The sequence below is a fragment of the Sorex araneus genome, chromosome 1 (assembly GCF_027595985.1).
Source record: "Sorex araneus isolate mSorAra2 chromosome 1, mSorAra2.pri, whole genome shotgun sequence".
Classification (NCBI taxonomy): Eukaryota; Metazoa; Chordata; class Mammalia; order Eulipotyphla; family Soricidae; genus Sorex; species Sorex araneus.
In genome coordinates, this window is record NC_073302.1 from 5,671,054 (window position 1) to 5,691,462 (window position 20,409).

The window sequence follows — 20,409 nt, forward strand, 5'->3', positions numbered from 1 at the left end:
GCCAGACTTCGACGCTGACACAAATCTGGATTCTGCCTTTCCCAATAAAATTAGTGTCAGTGAGGGGCCAGGGAGAGAACGCAAGTGACCAAACGTGTGTGCTACGTGTCTGTGGCAGGTCCTGCACCCGGTCCTCAGCATGGCATACCCATCTCCCGCACATTAAAAAGACATCAGTAACAATGAACGTTTATTTATTTTATTTTTTTTCTTTTTGGGTCACACCCGGCGATGCACAGGGGTCACTCCTGGCTCATGCACTCAGGAATCACCCCTGGCGGTACTCAGGGGACCCTATGGAATGCTGGGATTTGAACCCGGGTCGGCCGCGTGCAAGGCAAACGCCCTACTCGCTGTGCTATCTCTCCGGCCCCAACAGTGAACATTTAAAAGACTTGAATGGTCTTGAACAGACCCGTCAACTTTTCATTTCCTTACCCAGAAAAGCCCCGGAAAGAATTCCTACTCGGGCTGGAGGCAGCGCCGGGGTCTGACCGCAGGCTTTGCAAGTCGCAGGCCCTGCTCCGGTGCCTGCCACTGTGCGGTCCCCTGACACCACTGGAAGTGATCGCTGAGCACAGAGCCAGGTGTGCCCACCATCCCTGGCAAGGGAAAATAAAAATCCCTACTACCGAAGAGGGCAGCTACAATCACTACACGGGAGGAACCCGCGCAAGGATGCTGTGCGCACGCGTCCCTGCGGTGACGACGTGAGTGGACCGGAACAGCTTACACTCGTCAACTAATCTGGTCTCACCAACTCCGAGGGAAACACCCCGATCGTTTCAGTTTTCTTAGATGAAACAGAAGAGAAAAAGTCTGGCCCCAGGGGTGGGGGGCACCCCCCCAACAGCCTTCCAGGAAGCAGATTCCCGCCGGCGTGGGGCAGGAGCCCAGCACTCCTTGGCACGGCCCTGCCCCAAGGAAGCATCAACAGGGACTTTTGGAATCAAAAGGCAAACAGAGCTGGGTTCAGCCGTTTGCCAAGTGCAAAGTTCTGAGCAAAGGCTGGCAGAGGAGGGACAGCGACAGCGGGCTCCTGACACAGACTCACGGGAAAGCCTGCTGACCAGGCTGCCCTCCCGGGCGAGGCCCGTCCTCTCCGGAGGAAAACACACAACTACTCTAGGGCTAAGGAGAGGGAAACAAGGCACGTAAGACGGTGCTCCCCGCCTGAGAGAGGGGTCCCACTGTTCTGCCAGGTGAGCAGGGCAGCGCTGCCCTCCAGGTCGGGGGGCAACGGCTCCTCTCGGAAGCTGCCAGCTGCAGTGCTCTTCCGAGAAGGGGTTTCCAAAAGACAGCGCACGGCGGAGGCAGGACCCCAGGCCAGAGGAAGCAAAGGGACCCCCTAACGCCAAGTGCTGCACCCACCGAGGAGCCAGGTGGACGTGCCCGGTGGCCACCAGGGACAGGCATTCGGGTCCCCCAGAGGGACTGGTTCAAACAGCCCCCCCGCCCCCCACCCAACCGTGCGCCTTCCCTGGTTTTTCCCGCAGGTCTTGATTTCTCAAAGTCCGCTCCCAGGGAAGCTAATTTTATCTGTTTATTTAGGTCTGGGGGCCCAAGCTGGCGGCTCTCCAAGGCTAGTCCAGCTCGGGGGTGGCCTGGTGAGCCTCCAGGGTGCCGAGGGGTCAAGCCACAAGCCTCCACACGCAAAGCACTCAGCCACTGAGCTTTCGCTCTAGCCCTTAATTTTATATTTAAACTGAAACATAAGCAGAGGGCAGACCTTCAAGTCGCAGGACAGAAAAAGCAAAAACACGGAGGGGGGGAAAGGCAAAAACGTTTCTTGTCCGTCTTCCACAGACCCAGTTGTAAGAGACCGGGGCTGTTCTTCCAGAGAAAATCGCACAGGCTGTCTCGTCTCGCCCTCCGGCCCAACACAAACCTTCCCGCGTGTCTTCCTGGCCTCTGACGCAGGCACGGCAGCCCCTCCCGCAGCGGGGAGGGAGAGGGGGCTGGAACTCATCTCTGATACTGCCACGACGTCACTTATACTAGCTTTTCACTTAGAGGAAGTTTGCAGCTGCTTCAGAAAGCAATAATGAATTGAATGACTCCAGCACTCCGAGACCCTCCCACATTTGACGACACTCGGTCACAAGCCTGCTCCCGGCCTGCTCCCAAGGCTCCCACGGACGGGAGACGACACGGGCACGGGCAGGGAGTCCTCCCTTGCAGTTGCAGTGCTGGTCTCCCCGCCAGCCTCCTCCCCTCCACACACAGGGCGGGAGCCAGTGCCCTCCCGCAAGGTGGCACTCGCTCTGCCTCTGCACCCTGGACCCGCCCGCAGTGGGCATTAGGCTTGTTAACTTTCCAAATGCGTAGGTGAGAATGGCCGCTCATTGTTTTGATATGCACTTAGTAAAGATAAATGAGGGTGACCATCTTTCCTCATGCTTAGTGGCAATTTGTTGAAGTTTGTCTCTGAAGTGCCTATTCATATCTTTTGCCCATATTTGCCCCCTTTTTTTTTTTATTGGATTATCAGAGCTCTTTCCAAATTAAGGAAATTAGCCTTTTGTCATACGCACTGCAAGTATTAGATTTAATTGCAATCACTAAAAGGCACACTGGCTGGGAAGTTAAATGATTTTTTTCCCCATTTATAGGAAATATTCATTCCATTTCCATCTTCTGCAAGCCCAAAACCGAAGGGAATTCCGAGAGGAGCGAGAGCCGCCGCCTGGCCTCTGACGCAGGCACGGCAGCCCCTCCCGCAGCGGAGAGAGGGGGCTGGAACTCATTTCTGATACTGCCAAGATGTCATTTATATTAGTTTTTCATTTAGAGGAAGTTTGCAGCTGCTTCAGAAAGCAATAATGAATTTAATAATTCCACACACCACACAAACCCGAATCAGAATTCTTTAATTCAACAGATTCATCCCAGTTCTTCCTCTCACGTATTAAGGAGGCGAAACTAGACATGTATGCTCTATTTTAAATTTTTTTAAGCTGGATATAAGGATATATGTTTCTAACTTGATTTTTTTTTTGAAAAGCTACACTTTGCAGTATATTAAATACATCTTTTAGAAACACACCCAGATGGGGCTGGAGCAATAGCATGGTGGGTAGGGCGTTTGCCTTGCACGCGGCCAACCCAGGTTCGAATCCCAGCATCCCATATGGTCCCCTGAGCACCACCAGGAGTAATTCCTGAGTGCAGGGCCAGGAGTCACCCTTGTGCATGGCCAGATGTGACCCAAAAAAGCAAACAAACAAACAAACAAACAAAAACCAAACCACACACACCCCCCTCCAGAGAGATAGTGTAGTGGTTGAGGCATTGGCTTTGCATGCGAAGTGACACCAGCCCCGGAGTGACACCAGCACAAAAGTCAAAAAATAAAAAAAATAAAGGCACATGTCTTAATGCATGTACTATCTCACTGGCTCCCACGCAGGCAGTGCCCACCCCAGCTCAGAGAGGCAGCCTGACTTCCTCAGGGCCGTGCAAGTCTAAACACCCGGGGCCCCCCATGAACGCTCCTTACCCTTATTAGCTGCTCGTGAGAGAAAAGCAAGACCAGCAGGAGGAAGAGAAAGCCTGCCTGAGGAAGCGTGGCTGCCCGGAGGGTGGCTGGGGACCGGATGGATGGCACGGGGAAGACACGGAGAAGGGCAGATGGGATCCAAGTTCGGAGACGCGCACTCCGCCACTCCGAGGTGCCAGCTCCAGGCATCACGGCTGCTCTCTCGAGCAAAGCCACCCTCTCTACAAAGTCACCAGGAGCCGAGGTCACCACGCAGAGCCACCCCCACCTCCCCCACGATACACAGCTCTCCCTACCTGCAAGCCCCGATTCATTAGGAAGCCCTCATGCAGTAACTGGCCCGAGAGGTGGTTGGAGGTCAGAATTACGGAGTGGGGATGCTGTCCAGAGGTCATGGGGTCAGCCCGTGCTCCCCGAACTCAAAGCACTACTGGGGTCAGCACAACAGGCTGCAGTACGTGCCCGAGTGGGACCCCCAAACACTGAGCCAGGATCAGGCCCTGAGCAGCAGGGGGTGTGGCATAAAAACTGAACACACACACACACACACACACACACAAACACACACACACACACACACCCATACACACACCCTCTCCCCCCCCCGAAAGCAGCTGACATTCAAAAAGCAAGTGTGGGCAGTGCAGGGCTCTCCAGGAAACTCAGGGGGTGCCAGCAGGCCAGCTCCAGCCAGGGCGGGCGAGGCCCAGGAGTGGGGTGAGGAATGGACGCAGGCATCTAGCAGGTGGCCTGGGGGCACAGGCCAGCGTGGACCCCCTGCCCACCGCCGGGAGGGGCTTTAGACGTAAACATGCGGCAGGCTCGGAGAGACGCAAGGCCTGAAGGAGCACACGGGGCAGGCCCGGCGAGCAGAGTGGCCTGAGACGCGTGCGGGACCCCACACGGCCAGCCACAGGCCATGCCACCCGCCCCCTGCACCAGGACAAGCAGAGGCTGTTCTGGAACACAGCAAACAAGGGACCAAACAAGGGCCAATGCTCCTCGTCCAGGCTCCAAAGTGACCAAGAATAGACGCTTTCTATCGAACGAGCTTCAGAACAAAACAGCCACTCTGGCCGGGGCAGCGAAAGCCGCTGACAATGGTCCTGAGCCTGGGGAACAGAGCGACCCACCCATCAGTCAGTCCTCGGCCCTCCTACCTTACCCCCCCACACACCGTATCACTGTCATCCAGTTGTTCATCAATTTGCTCGAGTGGGTCCAGTACCGTCTCCATTCGTCCTAGCCCTGAGATGTTAGCAGCCTCTCTGTACTCGTCCTTCCCAACGGTGCCGCACTGGAGGCTCTTTCAGGGTCAGGGGAATGAGACTCGTCATTGTTACTGGTTTTGGCATATGAATACGTCACGGGGAGCTTGCCAGGCTCTGCCATACGGGCAGGATACTCTCAGTAGCTTGCTGGGTTCTCTGAGAGGGAGAACTAGACAATAGAAGGTCACCAAGAGTTAAAAAGAGGGGCTGGAGCAATAGCACAGCGGGTAGGGCGTTTGCCTTGCACGCGGCTGACCCGGGTTCGATTCCCAGCATCCCATATGGTCCCCTGAGCACCGCCAGGAGTAATTCCTGAGTGCAAAGCCAGAAACCCCTGTGCATCACCAGGTGTGACCCAAAAACAAACAAAAAAAAAGAGTTAAAAAGAAAAGAAGTGACACGGGTCCTAACAGATGACAGCACTACAGGTTCACATAAACTTTATGGAGACACAGTTCCCTGGCTTTTCAAAGGTGGTACGCGTTTACTTTTCCTCACACAGCAAGCACCAGGAAATGAAGGATTTTTCTTGGTTTGCGTGTTTGGGGAGGGGGTACCAGGGAGCAAGCCCAGTGAGAGCCTTGCACACACAAAGCCCGTCTCTGCCACTGAGCCACGTGCCTGCCCGCACCAGGAAACGTGAGGAGAGTTCTGCTACTCTGCATTTAATGCCCTTCTATTTGGGGGTGAGGGGAGCTGACCCACACCTGGTGATGCTTAGGGGACCCCCTGGTGCTGGGGACGGAACCAGAGTTGGCGACACACAGAGCAGGCTAGCGCTGCAACCCCAATGCCACTGTATTCTTGCGGGTTTAGGACTTGACAACCATCCAAACAGCACTGGATGAAAGTACAATAATAACAAAGTTCTTTCCAAGCCTGACATAAACCCCAGAGACCACAGAGGCGAATACATTGAAAGAATTTAAATTCTATGATTTCTAAAACCCAGACAAAAATACACCCAACAGCCAAATGACAGAACACGTACGGAGTGCTAGCAGTGCTCATCGGACCGGAGCTACATCCCCAGGTCCTTCATGGGTCCCGAAACCAGACGGGGCTGACACAGAGTCGGGCGGGGCTGGGAGGAACAGCACGGGGCTGACAGCATCTGCCGTGAAGCCCCCAGGGTCATGCGCTCCGGTCCCCGGTCCCACGTGTGCTGCTCACAATCCTGGCAGACTCGGCCGACTGCCGTCCCCAGCACCACAAGTGATTTTTGGTCACACTATGGCCAGGTGTGTGTCACTACAAAAAAGGGGGTGCAACCCCAGTGGACACCAAAACGGCGACTTGTGAGCCTGGACTAAGAGCGTGACCTTGGGGCTGGAGCAATAGCACAGCAGGTAGGGCGTTTGCCTTGCACGCGGCCGACCCGGGTTCGATTCCCAGCATCCCATATGGTCCCCCGAGCACTGCCAGGGGTAATTCCTGAGTGCAGAGCCAGGAGTAACCCCTGTGCATCGCCGGGTGTGACCCAAAAAGAAAAAAAAAAGAAGAGCGTGACCTTGGGATGACATGGGGAGCAGCCCAGCCCAGCGAGTGTCACCCCCCTTGTCCCAACACGCAGGGAAGGGGAGCGACGCTGACCATCCTACAGGGGCCAGGACGACAGGACAGCGCGTGCAGTGCACATGGTCGACCAGGGTTTGCTCCCCGCATCCATGCAGTGCCCTGAGCACCTCCAGGGGTGATCCCTGTGGGCAGAGCCGGGAATAAATTTTGAGCATTGCCACGTATGGCCCGAAAACAAAACATCTTTTTGTGTTGTTCTGAGAAAGAGTCAACAGCTCAGAGACAATGACGGGGCGGGGAGGGGGCCGGAGGGAGGGAAGATGTCTGGCTTTAGCCGGGACTAAGACACTTGAAATGCTGTCCCCCAACCCCAAAAAACTAAAGACAGGAGACATGATATTATCTGTAACACTTCAGACTTGTATCACCCCCTTTTTAGGCTGTGTGTGGTGTAGTGGTGGGTACTCAGGACCTCGTATGGGCCAGGCCTAAGTGGCACCACCGAGTTTGCACATATTTCGCTTGTGCCATACCTGGCAGGGCTCAGGGGACTCTCTGCAGTGCTGGCATCAAACCCAGGTCAGCTGCACTCGAAGCACGTGCCTTACCCCCCAGGTACAGCTCTCGGGCGCACGAGTTTGCACATGATTCCAGTGTAATCCTGGGGGATAGCTTCACAGCATCCGTGAGAGTGAAGCAGGCAGGCCAGGGACAGCGCAGCAGCGCCAGCACTGGCCTGCGTATGGATGGCCCAGGCTTGGCCACCGGCACCCATCTGATCCCGATCCCATCAGGAGTAAGCCCTGAGCACCAATGGGTGTTACCCCCACCCTCCCCAAATAAGAATTTGTGTGAGTGCTGTGTATTTGTGGGCTGTTCCTTGCCGTTGACTGTGAGCCAAATGCTTCTGTCTTTTTCTCTCTACTGGGGGTGGGGGTGGGAGGGCAGCCCTCAGCTGAGCTCAGGGGCCATTCCTGCCAGTACTCGGAAGACCACAGGCAGAGCCAGGGATCAAACCCGGGTCAGCCTCGCCCCTCCCCGCAGTACTATCGCTCTGCTCAGCGCTCAGGGAAGCATGTCAGAGAATCCATCACAGGAATGCCCCGTCAGCATCTGCCGCAATGGAAACACACACCGAAGGGGGAAGCAGTCTCCAAACGCTCTTCCCCTGGCAGAAGGGGCGTTTCAGAGACCACTGAGCGCCAGAGGGGTAGCGGAGGAGGAAATGCGTTTGCACTGCACCAGGCCAGCCAGGATCCGCGCAAGGTCCCCTGAGGCCCCGCCAGGAGTAAGCCCTGAGTACCACTGAATGTGGCCCCTAAACACCCCCCGCAACCCACAAACCATTGCCTGCGAAATACTATACAGCCATTAAAAAGAATACAAGGTGCCGGGGATGTGGCTCAAACGGCAGAGCGAGTGCCCAGTGTGTGAGAGGACTTGGTCTCTGGCACACAGCGTCCCATCATGGCAGGGAATGGTCTGCCCCCAAATAAAGACAAAGAGCACCAGGGCCTACATGCTTTCCTATGAAAAGGGCTCTAACACTTCACTAAACACAGTGAGCAAAGGAACTCTCCAGGCTCATTTCGCAGGTCATGTGATTTCACGAAAAACAACCCAACACCGATACCACACACCCCCATTCCGGAGCGACTTAGGGATGAGGGACACAGGGCTGGGGACAGAGAAGGGAAGAAGACTCTGTCTTTCGGATTGCCGGGTTTCGGGGGGGATGGAGGTGCCACCCACACTCATGGTGCCCAGGGAATCACTCCTGGCCGGCGTAGGGGACCTCAGGGGGTTCCGGAGACTGACCTGGGCTGGCGTCATGCCAGGCACGTCCCCTCCCACTTACTATTGCCCCGGCCTCCACCTCTGGAAATGTCTATTACGCAGCTATACTCTTCCCACGAAGGGGTTTTTCCTTTAAGACATGTAGGCTTTTTACCTAAAATAGGTGCAATTTTTAAAATCAAATTATCTAGTGAAAGAAAAACCACAAATGATTTTTTTTTTTTGTATCCAAAAATTACAGGCAAAGGGACAAGGACAAGAGCAGTGACAAGGCTGATTACTTGTGACCAATAAAGGTTTTTGCTTGGGGGGCCTTTGCGGGGGCAGTGAGGGGTGCCCGCTCGGGCCACACCCCGCGTGGCGGAGGGCACGCCTGACTCCGTGCTCAGGGCTTGCTCCTGGTGGAGCCAGACACGACGGGCCAGGGATCAGACCCGGGCTTCCTGCAGGCGAACCACATGCTCCAAGCGCTGAGCTGACGCTTCAGCCACAACAGTTTGTGTGGGGGGATGTGGGGGGGTGTTGGGGGATATCCCCAACAGTGCTCAGGCCTGACTCCTCCTGGCAATGCTCGAGGGATCCCTGCAGCGCTGGGATGGACGGGCCCGCTGGCAGGACCCTGGGACCAGGACAGCAGCAGGAGAGGAGTGCCCCGGGGGGACAGAAGCGCAGCCACGCCCCAGACCCCCGAAGTTCGAGCAGATGCTGAAAGCTGGCGGCGGCCCTTTCGGCCCGAGTGTGCGGGGACACGTGGACGCTCTCCCTGGCAGCCGGGCTGCCCACATGAGCTGAGGGGGCCGGGGCGGGCACACTACGCATGGGAACTCTGGCCTGCACTGCAGAGACCCCGATTTGAGAGGTAGAAGTCACGAGGCAGACGGGTGCAGTGAAGGCTCTGGGGGCTGGGAGGGCAAATGGCAGAGACACAGACAACGCCAAACGCCTGCTCCCGGAGAGCACTGTGCGCATGGGCACCTCTGCCCCAGGCCCCTTGGCCCCAGGCACGGACCTAACGCCTCACCTCTCCTCTCAGAGCCCGCCTCAAGGGCACCCACACGGGCCCCTGGTCGGGAGCAGCAGGGCCGGAATCAGCGGCGCCTCTCACCTCGGGCCCGTTCTGAAGAAAGCCAGAGATGAGGACACGACGGTGACCTCTGGGCAGAGCACCCTCGTGGGGCCGCGACACCCCACCCCGGCCCTTGCACCGTCCTTGGGTCCAGCCCTGCCACCATTTCTCCAGAGACCAAGCAGAGGGGGTGGAAGGGAGCCCGGGAACTGAGCCGGGGACTGAGGCAGAGGCGCGGCTGTGCGCCAGCCCAGGGCTCGGGCAGAGAAGCCCCGGCAGGTGTCGGCGGGCGCCGCTCAGGGTCCACCCGCTGCCACCAGAAGTGCCCCTCAGTGCCCGGCTGCACCGCAGAGCCGCTGTCTGCAGACGAGGGCTGCCGTCCTGGCCAGCTCCCGCCCGTCCCGCCGGAAACCCCGGGAGGCAGGCGCGGGGACCAGCGAGTTCTCCTCCGCCAAACCCCGAGGCCTCCTTAGGAGAGTGTGAAGACCTGCCACTCCCGAACGTTCGCTCTCACACAAAGGCAGTCAAGAGACCGCAGATGGAGGGACGGGGGGCCACAAGCACGGCAACAGCAGGGACAACCACATAAAAATAACTTTTCTAGGTATTTCTGCCTGGGTCTAGAGCAGAACCGAAGCGGAGCTGTCAGGAGCACGCGCTCAGCCTCCCGACAGCAGCCCGCGGTAACGCCAGGGCCGCGGGAGCCATTCTGGTGCTGCTGAAACCCGCGGCAGGGGAAGAAATAAATAAATAAAATGGCATTCCGTGATGGATATTCATGAAGCGCTCATCCTAATTTAAAAGAAAACAAGTCTAGAGTTCTTACTGCATTAATTCATGGGAGCCCGAGAGAACATTTTTATCCAGGCTGCTACATTTCCTAGCAAGGCGCGAACATGCTCCAGGTCTGAGGGTGAGGGTCAGCCGCGGAGGGGGGTTGCCGTCCAGTACAGACAAAACCCAAGAGGCTCCCTGGGGACTTCACTGGAGAGCGGGGCGGGGGTGCGGGCCGCGGGTGGTGCGGCGCTGTGAGCCGAGCCACCTGCCCCCTCGCCTCCCTGGCCGCCACTGGCAGAGAGATGGGCACGCGCGTCCACCCTGGGCGGCCAGCTGCCCGGCTCTGCGCATGCCCGCACCAGGCTCCCGAGCCCGCAGCCGTGCCTCCCGAGGGAGAGGCCTTCACACAGGCACCCACGGAAAGCGAGGGTTTTCGCGGTGCCAAACTCGGTTTCTTTCTGGCTCGGGGGGACACACCCGGCTTGGTGACTGGGGGTCCCTCCTAGTGGTGCTCAGGGGACACAAGGCACGGTGGACAGAGCTTAGCTGGCCACACGCGGAGCATGCGCGCTAGGGGCCGTCTGCCCAGCCCAGTGCTGGGTGCTCGCTGACCGGCTTTGAGTGAAGGAGAGTTCTCACCAGGGCTGTCCCGACGCCGAGCCAGCGCCGAGTACAGGATGACCATCTGTTGTACTGAAAGCAATCTGCAGACATTTCTCCGAGTGGGGTCCACTCTTTCTTACTTCCGTCTGGGAGGCAGCCCAGAGACTAATCACGAATTAGAAAGATCCATTTCAGGTAAGAGAGCGGACAGGCCTTTCGCAGAAGACAGAGGCAGGGCAGTTACAAGGACTGCTCCAAGCACACCAGGCATGGGCTGCTCCGGGCGGTGCAGGGGCTGAACCCCCGCCTCCAGCATGCAAAGCATGTGCTCCAGGCCTAGAACACAGACGTCCCCTTAGCACAGGACTGCAGGGGACAGGGGAGCCGGACAATACTGGGGGGGTCTCCCCTCTCACCCTGGCATGGCCTTCCTCCGTAAGTTTCCCACGACACCAGCTTCCACAGAAAACAACAGCGAGAAATGAAGCTGCTTTCGATTACGACCTAAACTGCCGCAGTCAGTTGGGCAGTCTGTCCTCTACGAAACGCTGGATGGACACAGGAAGTCTGAAAAGCATGAAGGGGACTTTACAGCAGCATGAAGTTCACGGGGGTCGAGCATGATGACGGCTCTCCAGAGCGGGAGCCCGAGTCTGGGTCTGGAGCGGCGTCGGGCGAGATTCGCACCCACAGCCGAGCGGACACGTGGGAATGCAACGCAAAGTTATCACCTGCCCCTTGATACCCTTGCACCCCGGAACGGGGGCTTACGCTGAAGATGACAACGTACTAAGCAGCGCTGCAAACTGTGCTTCCTCCTTCATAAACTTAAAAAAAAAATGGCGGGGAGGGAGGGTGGGGAATGTGTGGAAAGATTTTTTTTATTTGGAGGCCACCCCTGGCAGTGCTCAGGGCTTAATCCTGGCTCTGTGCTCAGGGGACCCTATGGGCTGCAGGGATCTAAGCTGGGTCAGCTGTGTGCAAGGCAAATGCCGGCCCAGTGTACGAGGGCTCTGGCCCTGGCGGTGCTCAGGGCTCACTCCTGGACTAGCTCTCTAGCCTGATGACATGGGAACATCTGAGAAAACAGAGGCAAGGCGCACTAGCCCACATGCCAGTCAGGTGCTGCGGGGGTCTCTTTAAGGAGCAAAGCCTCTGCGTCCCCCCCCCCCGCCCCAACAGTCAAGAGTAAACCTTTTAATATGCCCAAGATTTGCTTCATTATCTACCCCCTGAGCATGAGCGAGAGACACCCCCCCCTTAAATGGCAGCCCTGGCCGAGAAAGCTGGTCACCAACAACACCTTCGCCTTTCAGAAAGCAAAGCGGGAGTGCATGTCCCAATTTTTCAAAAAGCTGTTTACCGACACTCCCCAGAAAGCCTCTGCGTAGGGTCCGGCTGCAGGACCAGCTCCGGGAGCGCCCCACAGAGGCCCTAAGACGCAGGCTTCCAGGGGGGGCTAAGAGCAGGCTCCTCCTGGCACAGGCGAATCCTGAGCCTTCGAGGGGGCTGGGGTGCGGCGGGGCGGGGAGCCCGCCCGAGGAGGCCTATCTTCAGCAGGGGCCAAGGCGGAAGTGAAACTGGGAACTGACATGCAGAAGGAAAAGGGAGGCCGGCAAAGGGAGGCTGGCACCCGGCAGGGGGGACGGGCGGGCCACAGGGGAAGGTTCATGCCCTGGAGACAGTCTTGCACGGGCAGAGGGGGGGCGCACCGGGTGGCCCCAGGGGGCGGGCCGGAGGCCACTGGTCAGCTCTCCCAGGCACCTGCAGGCCCCCCCCACCCCGCCTCGGCCTCCCCCACCTGCCGCAGTCCCGCACCCCACCCGCTGCCTCCGCAGGAGCGTCAACTTTGGCCCAGTGCTCGGATTCCTCCAGGAGCCCTTCCCGACCAACCCTTCCTCCTACTCCCTCCTCTGCGCGCCGGCAGCCGCTGACTCCGGACTCCGGGCGGGCCGGGCCGCCTTGCCTTGCCCTGCGGGACGCTGCGCAAGTGTGAAGTTCAAGGCGGGCCCCCCAGAAGCCTGACCTCCGGCCGGCCCGGCCCGTGCTCTGCCCCTGCTCCCGGGCCGGCGGCGACACCCCGGCGGCTCCCGCGGCCCCCAACCCCAGGCGGCAGCAGTTTGACAGTGCATAAGCGAGCCAGCACGCAACTCTTTTTTTTGACTTCCTATATTAAGTTTGGCATTAGCATAAAGGAAGGGTGGGGGATGGGGGGCCCTTCTGAAGTCAGAGCCCAGCTCAGAAGCTGTTGCAATAATCCAGATGTGAAGCAAAGAGGGCCTGGACTAGGGAACAAAGAGAAAACGGGCTAATATAAACAACCCAAATTTAAAAAAAAAAAAATTCCTTTTTTTTTTTTTTTGCATGTCAGAACTCCGCGGTGTGGGGCTTGCCGAGGGCTCCCCGGAACAAAAGCAAGCGCCGCCTCACGACCCCGGGGAGGCCCGAGAGCCCCCCTGGCCGGCCGCGGGAGCGGGTGTGACCCCCAAGTGCGCGGAGTGCGGCTCAAGAACTCCAGCTCGGCGCCCGAGTCCCGGGGGTGCGACGGACCCGGGCCCGGGACAGCCCCGCCAGTTCCCCACCTGCCCGGGACGCCGAGTGGGGTCTCCGGAGGGGTCGCCTGAACGCCGCCCCCACGCCGTCCCCGTGGGCCCCAGGGGGGGAAACTGAGGCCCGGCGCGGGTTCCGCGGAGACCGGCCCCCCGGTGCCGCCCTCCCGGGGGCCGCCGCCAGCCCGCGCCCAGGCCAGTGCCCGCGGCCCCGGCCCGGCCCGGACCCCCACACTGGCCCGGACCCCCGCGGCGGGGCGCGGGGCAGGGACCACCGCCCCCGCGGCCGCCCCCGCACGGCCGCCCCCGCCCTCGGGGGGGACGCCCCCGGCCGGCCGCCGGGTCCGAGCGGGCAGCGCCCGGCCGCCCGGGTGGACGCCGCCGAGTCCGGGCGCGCCCCGCGGCCCCCGCGCCCGCCGCGCCCCCCGCCCGCCGGCCGCCCCGCGCCTCACCTGCCCCGCGCGCCCGCCCGCGGCGCCCCCTCCGCCGCCGCCGGCGCCAGGCCCGTCCCCGCCGCTCCGGCTGCCGCCTCAGCCCGCGCCCCCCGCCCCCGGAAGTGCTTCCCGGGCCCGCCCCCGCGCGCCGGCGCTTCCGGCCGCGCCGCTCCCCGGGCCCGCGCCGGGCGGAGCCGCGGGGGCTGCGGGCGGGCGGACGCGCCGCGTCCCGGGACGTCCGACCCCCGCGCGGCGCTGGGGACCCCGGGCTGGCGCCGCCGGACCCTCCTCGCCGCTCCCGAGGGCGCGGCTTTGGCCACTGCGCCGGGCCGGCGTGGACACGTGCCCCGCTCGGGTCTGGGAGGGACAGCAGCCGGGACGCAGGGGCGATGCCCTACCCCGGGGGGTGCGGGGCGGCAGGGGGGCGGGGGGCACCGCCTGGGGAACAGCCCCCCAACCAGAATCTTTCAGAAACACAAACCGGGTAGGGCCGAAGCGGATTTTCAGGGTAGGAAGCTGCAGCTCGTCCTGGGGCCCCGAGCCTGGTGCAGCAGGTAAGGCGCTTGCCTTGCACAGGGCCGGCCCGGGGTCCGTCTCCCGCCGCCTCTACGCGCCCCCACCACTGCCAGGAGCTGGCCCTGAGCATTGCCAGGTGACACCCCCGCCACCACCACCACCACCACCACCCCGCAAAAAAAAAAAAAAAAAGAAAAAAAAAAGCTGCAGCTTGTGGTCCTACCCCATTCTCTGCAAGCAGGAGCTCTCTGGGATGTGTCCGCTAGCCACGTCCGACACAGCCCGCGCTGCTCCACGCTGCAGGGCCCTCCTGGGCCCTCGAGAGATGCCACCGCCCTTCATTGCACAGCCCCAGTGAGGGGTCTGCTCTTACCTTGTTGGAGAGAGGGTCCGTGGTTAGATAAGTCACGCAGCGAAGTAGCGGGCTTGGAATGAGCCTTCTGGTCTGCCTCCAGAAGGAAACTTATTATGGCAACAGAATATTCTAAACACAGCGTTTTAGGTAACCGGCTGCTAACGGCAGGCTGACTGCACGGACTCGCTCCCCTCTGACGGCCGCTGCTCTTGAGCTCCCTGGAGTTCCATCCCAGGAGCGAGAGGAGTGAAGAGCACAAAAATGGCATCATCTGGTCATGTTTCCTCAGGACCACCGGTCACAGCCCACCAGAGTGGGTTCGGGCTCCCCTCCTGGCCGGCCACAGGAGGCTGGAGTGATAGTACGTGGGTAGAGTGTTTGCCTTGCACACGGCCAACCTGGGTTCAATGCCCAGCAGCCCATATAGTCCCTGCGCCTGCTAGGAATGAGCACTGCTGGATTTGGCCCAAGCGTTTAAAATAAAAACCAGATCCATCGCTGGCTTCATCGTTTTGACTGATTTTTGCTAAAGCTGTTGGGAAAAGTCGAGTCTGGGCGTTGAAAAGCATGCAGGGGATAAGGCAGTTCCCTGGCACGCAGCTGACCCTGATTCTGTTCCTGGTCCCTTGAGCACTGCCAGGTGTGACTTCTGGGCACAGCACCAGGAACAGCCCCTGGGCACTTCCAGCTGTGACCTCCAAACTCTCCCGAAAATAAAAATCTTAAAAATAGTTCAAGCAGCGTCTTCTCAACTGGGATAAACGCATTGGCATGCCCTTAGGGACGATGGAAACAAATGTTTAATTTTTGTGCCAAGTGGCCCAAAGTTACTGTTGATCTGTCTGCTGGGTAATTCTCCATACATTTATGTTTATTGCTTCAAATGGAGACACTAAACTCATAGTTTCCAGTCCCATGTTTCTACTGGGTTTGTGTTTCCTCTGTGTCAGCTGATAATGTGTCAATTTACTAATTCCTTTTAGTTATAAGGTGACCGCTTCTCAGTTTTTCCATGATCTTTGGGGTGGGGGCAGGGTCATACCTGGTGACTCTTCGCAACGGCCCCAGTGTGTTGCTTTGGGGTGACACCTCTGGTGGGAGAGCTTGGGGCGCTGGGGACCTCAGGGACCGCCTCCGTATAATGCCCCTGCACCCGCCTTTGAATCATCTCCCTGCCCCCAAAGGCTTTCTCAAGTCACCTAACCTTTAGCCCAAGTGAAACCAAGAAGTACCTCCAGCAGTTTTTCCCAGATTTGGTGACACTGCCACCCCCAGCCCAGCGCACTGGAACTAAGATAGAGGGGTGCGGTTGAGGGACCTCAAAAGCAGTTGAGGGGAGGGTGCTTTTTTTTTCTTTTTTCTTTTTGGGTCACACCCAATAATGCACAGGGGTTACTCCTGGCTCATGCACTCAGGAATCACTCCTGGCAGTGCTCAGGGGACCATATGGGATGCTGGGAATCAAACCCGGGTCGGCCGTGTGCAAGGCAAACGCCCTACCCGCTGTACTATTGCTCCAGCCCGGGGAGGGTGCTTTTTAAAGAAGGTATTTTTCTGAGGCTGGAACGATAGCATAGCGGGCAGGGCGTTTGCCTTGCACGAGGCCAGCCCAGGTTCGATTCCTCTATCCCTCTCGGAGGACCAAGAGTATCCCACCCGCGTGGTAGAGCCTGGCAAGCTACCCATGGCGTATTCAATATGCCAAGAACAGTAACAAGTCTCATAATTAAGACATTACTGGTGCCCGATCCAGCAAATCGATGAGCAAAGGGATGACAGTGATACAGTGATCTTTTTCCACTTATGCTTGCTTTCTATTTCATTTATTCCTGTTAGTTTCCCCAGAGAAATCGATAAAATGATCAAGCTAACATTTCATCTGGGGTTATCCTTCGTTCAGTCGTTAGGGATCTGGCCATCATGGGGGCCAGCGTGTGATGGTGACAGAGGGGGTTTGCCATGTCTCTGTTCTGCCTTATGGGGACCCCACAATGTGGGCAAGCCTCCCCTCTGTGCAGGACGGTGCACGAAGGAGTCTTCTGCTTAGAGCTCACCCCACCTGCCTCTTCCCCCGGCCCCGTTCTGAGTCCTGAGAGAGTCAAAAGCCAGGTGATGCGGAGAAGTTCAGGCATCCAGCCCCTCTCCCTGCTTCCCAGGAGACCCGTTCTGGCCGCCTCTGAAATCCCCACATCTTGGCAGAGCCTGGCATCCTGTTGACCCCTGTCATGGTCTTTACAGAACACACACTAGTCTACCTTTAAAAAATGATGTTCTTGGGGCTGGAGCGATAGCACAGCGGGAAGGGCATTTGCCTTGCATGCGGCCAACCCAGGTTCGATTCCCAGCATCCCATAGGGTCCCCTGAGCACCACCAGGAGTAACTCCTGAATGCAGAGGCAGGAGTAACCTGTGTGCATCTCAGGTGTGACCCAAAAAGAAAAAAAAAAAAAAACACGGTTCTAGGAGTGCGAGAGAGAGCACAGGGACTGGATACTTGCCTGGCCCCCAGAGTTGTCAGGAGTGATCCCTGAGCACAGAGCCAGGAGTCATCCTTGATCACCGCTGGGAGTGACCCAACACCTTCCCAGCCAAGAAATGATACTAGCTTGGGGCTCAGCCGCACCCACTTCCACCTGCCTGTCCACCTGAGTCGCTCTGGCCAGCAGGGGGAGCCTGACTCCAAACCAGCTGCCCACTCGCCTTTAGAGTGGGGGGTGCTGGGGAGCTTCCCCACCTCTACGAAGAAGCAGAGAGCAGGGCCCAGGAAGGCCCCTCTTCTGCGAGGCTGCCCCTGGCACTTCCTGCTTGGGTGCCGGTGCCAGGGGCCCTGTTCGCTCCTCTAAGGGCTTCTTCCTCCGTCACGCGTGGCCCCGAGGCTGCGGGACAGGCCTTGCCATCTCCCCATGGGTGGCCAGGATTGGGCGGCAGAGCCCAGTGGCCGTGGCCAAACACTGGGACCCAGCGGGGTCCTCAACCCCCAGGAGACTTGAGCTCTGCGGTGTGACCTGGGTCCTGCTGAGCTTCCACCTCTGCACAAATGGAGTCAGGGCACCGTAGTGGGTAGAGACAATCAGAAACCAGTGCTCCGAGCAGGCCACATCCAGCACCCTTGGCCAGGAAGCGTGTAACAGAGAAAGAATGGCGTGAATGCCCCACCAAGCCCCGAGAGGCAATAGCTCACTCCCCACCTGGCCGGATTCCACGGGGCCCACCTTCCCTTTGGTCACGACACTGCTGGCATCCACGGGCCCAGGTGCCGACCCCCCAGTCTCCCTGGTCTGCCCCTCCTTGGCCTCCTGGTGGTTTCTCAGCACTGTGGGCACAGCTATTTCCTTCATAGTCAAAACCACGGATCTTTTTTTTTTTTTTTTTTTTGCTTTTTGGGTCACACCTGGCGATGCTCAGGGGTTACTCCAAGCTCTGAACTCAGGAATTACTCCTGACAGTGTTCAAGGGACCCTATGGGATGCTGGGAATCGAACCTGGGTCAGCCGCATGCAAGGCAAATGCCCTCCCCGCTGTGCTACTGCCCCAGCCCCCACAGATTTATTAATACCACATATGTCTGTGAGTTACGTGTCCCTGGCACGAGCCTGTCAGTTCCAGGACAGTGACCCTGCCCTGCCTTCTCTTCTGCCTGCTTGTGTGCGGGTACCAGGGGCTCTGCTCGCCCCTCTAAGCGCTTCTTCCTCATCACGTGGCCCTGAGGCTGCAGGACAGGCTTTGCCATCTCCCCGATTGCCAGGGAGTAGGTGATGTGGGGATTGGGACCCCTTTTTCCCACTCAAGCGTGTTCCTCCACTACTGCCTGTGCCCCCAACAGAAGCCAGGGCTAAACGCACAGCCGGATCTGAGAGGACGCCCCCATTTCTCTTCCCCTCTCACCTGCGTCTCCTCTTCCTGTCGTGGGTCTCCAGCAGGCCCTGCCTTGCGGTTTCCCTGGGCACACAGGGCTGCGGTGAGAAGAGGAAGGCCGTCCACACTGTAGGGCATCCTGCGGAAGAGTCTCTCACCTGAGATGATGGTGCCAAGGGCTCCCTGAGCCCCGCCAGGGGTGATCACTGAGTGCAGAATCAGGGGTGAGTCCTGAGCACCGCCAGGTGTGTTCCCCCCCCCAAAAAAAAAAAATTAAGAGGCTAAGAAATTATCCTGGGGCCGGAGCAATAGCACAGCGGGTAGGGCGTTTGCCTGGCACGTGGCCGACCCGGGCTCAATCCCCGGCATCTCGTATGGTCCCCCAAGCAACGCCAGGAGTAACCTCTGAGCATCTCTGAGTGTGACCCAAAAAGAAGAAGAAGAAAAAAAAAAGGAAATCGTCCTGGGTTCTACCTGCCACAGCTCCTCCAGGCCCACACCTACCGGCCAAGAGAACGGCTTCACTCTAAGAGAGTGTCCGGCAGTAGGTCCAGGGGAACTGGGGCCCTTTCCTTGGGCCTCCAGATTTTCACAAGAGCGTCCGGCAGTCACCGCCTTCCATCAGACAGCCCGTGGCAGCAGCCTGCACTCTGATGAGAGAATGGAGGCCCCTTGCCAGTCCCTGTGGGGAGACCACTTACTTATTTTTTTCTTTTCCTTCCCCTCTTCCCTTTTCTTCTTGTCACGATGCCCGGAAGTCACAAACTCGTTCTCGGTACTAAGCAGATCTCACGCTAGGCTGCGCCCGGGCCCCGGAGCGGTGCTGGAAACGGAGCGAGAGGCCCCAGCCTGGCACGGTGGACTCTGCTACCGAGTGCTCCTAAAAACGGGTCCCGACCTTACTGACTTTCCTCTTTCAGTAGGAGATTCACTCTTGGGCCAGAGGATAGCAGAGCAGGTGGGCACAGGCTTACCATGGATCCACTCGATTCCCAGCACCTGGTGGTCCCCCAGACGCCTCCAGGTCTGGCCCCAGAGGACCCCAGCACTGCAGGGGCGGCCTGGGTACCCCCAGCATGCGGAACCCACACAGCATCGCAGCCCGGGCCCTTGCAGGAAGCAGGCCTGGTTGTCTGAGAATTGCCCTCAGACCTCTGAGCACTGCTTGGGAGCCCCTTCCCTCAAAACTAAAGGCTGCACTGTATTTTTGAGGGGGAATGTCTTGGTCCACACCCAGCTGTGCTCAGGCATCATTTCTGACAGTACCCTGGGGACCATATGTGGTGCTAGATGGAAGCCAGTTTGCTGGGTGCACGGGAAGTGCCTTCTCTGCTGTACGCTCTGGCTCAGGGGGTATTCTTTATCATTGGTTTGGGGGCTACACCCAGAAGTACTCAGGGATCATTGCTGATGGTGCTCAGGGGACCATAGGTGATGCTTATAGATTGAGCTGGGGCTGGAACCAGAATCAGTCACGTACAAGTGTCCCGACCCCTTTGTACTACCTTTCTCCCGGGGTTACTCCTGGCTCTGCACTCAGGAATTAACTCCTGGCACTGCTCAGGGGACCATATGGGATGCTGGGAATTGAACCCGGGTCAGCCGTGTGCAAGGCAAACGCCCGCTGTACTATCACTCCAGCCCCTGTACTACCTTTCTGAACCCCCTCCCCCACACCCTATACATTCTTGTTCAAATCAGGTGTTTTGTTTTTTTTTTCCTTCCATCCAAACATGGTGAGTAAAGGCAGAAATCTATGTCAGACAACGCATTCTGGAAAGCTGTGCCTTAAGGACTATTGTAATGCACCCCACTTTTCTCCCAGGCAGCTGTCTGATGGGAGTCAGTAAAGTGAAGCCATCTGCAAAGATCTCGCCTGCTTTCAAATCGGGGCGTTTGTGCTCGGAGCCTCAGAGCCGCCAGGCACGCCTTGGATTCCAGCGCCGGGAGCCGGCTGCCCTAGAAGGACATTCTCGCTGAAACATGTGTTTTATGTAACGCCAACATCCTGTCCATCAACCATCAGACCCGAAACACTGCTTGCCTTCGCTCACAAGTCAGCGGGCTGACAGGCTGACTTTGATGACCAAGAGCTTTCAAAAAGATGCCCAGGGAGACGAGACGCCCCCTCCCCCCAAAAGTAAACCTCCCTGCAGCAAATAGTTGTGC

The 20,409-nt window shown here is 58.6% G+C and overlaps 1 protein-coding gene across 2 annotated transcripts in view; it reads right to left on the reverse strand.

The window, feature by feature from the left end:
• Nucleotides 1-13,614, reverse strand: part of ZBTB34 (zinc finger and BTB domain containing 34) — a 28,783-nt gene extending 15,169 nt beyond the window's left edge. The window contains exon 1 of one of the 2 annotated variants that reach the window (XM_055118224.1): nucleotides 13,533-13,614. The gene's annotated coding sequence lies outside the window, so the exon portion shown is untranslated. Of the gene's footprint in view, nucleotides 1-3,499; nucleotides 3,698-13,532 lie in introns of those variants that run through there. The other variant, XM_055118227.1, reaches the window with a different exon arrangement.
• Nucleotides 13,615-20,409: the final 6,795 nt, after the last annotated feature.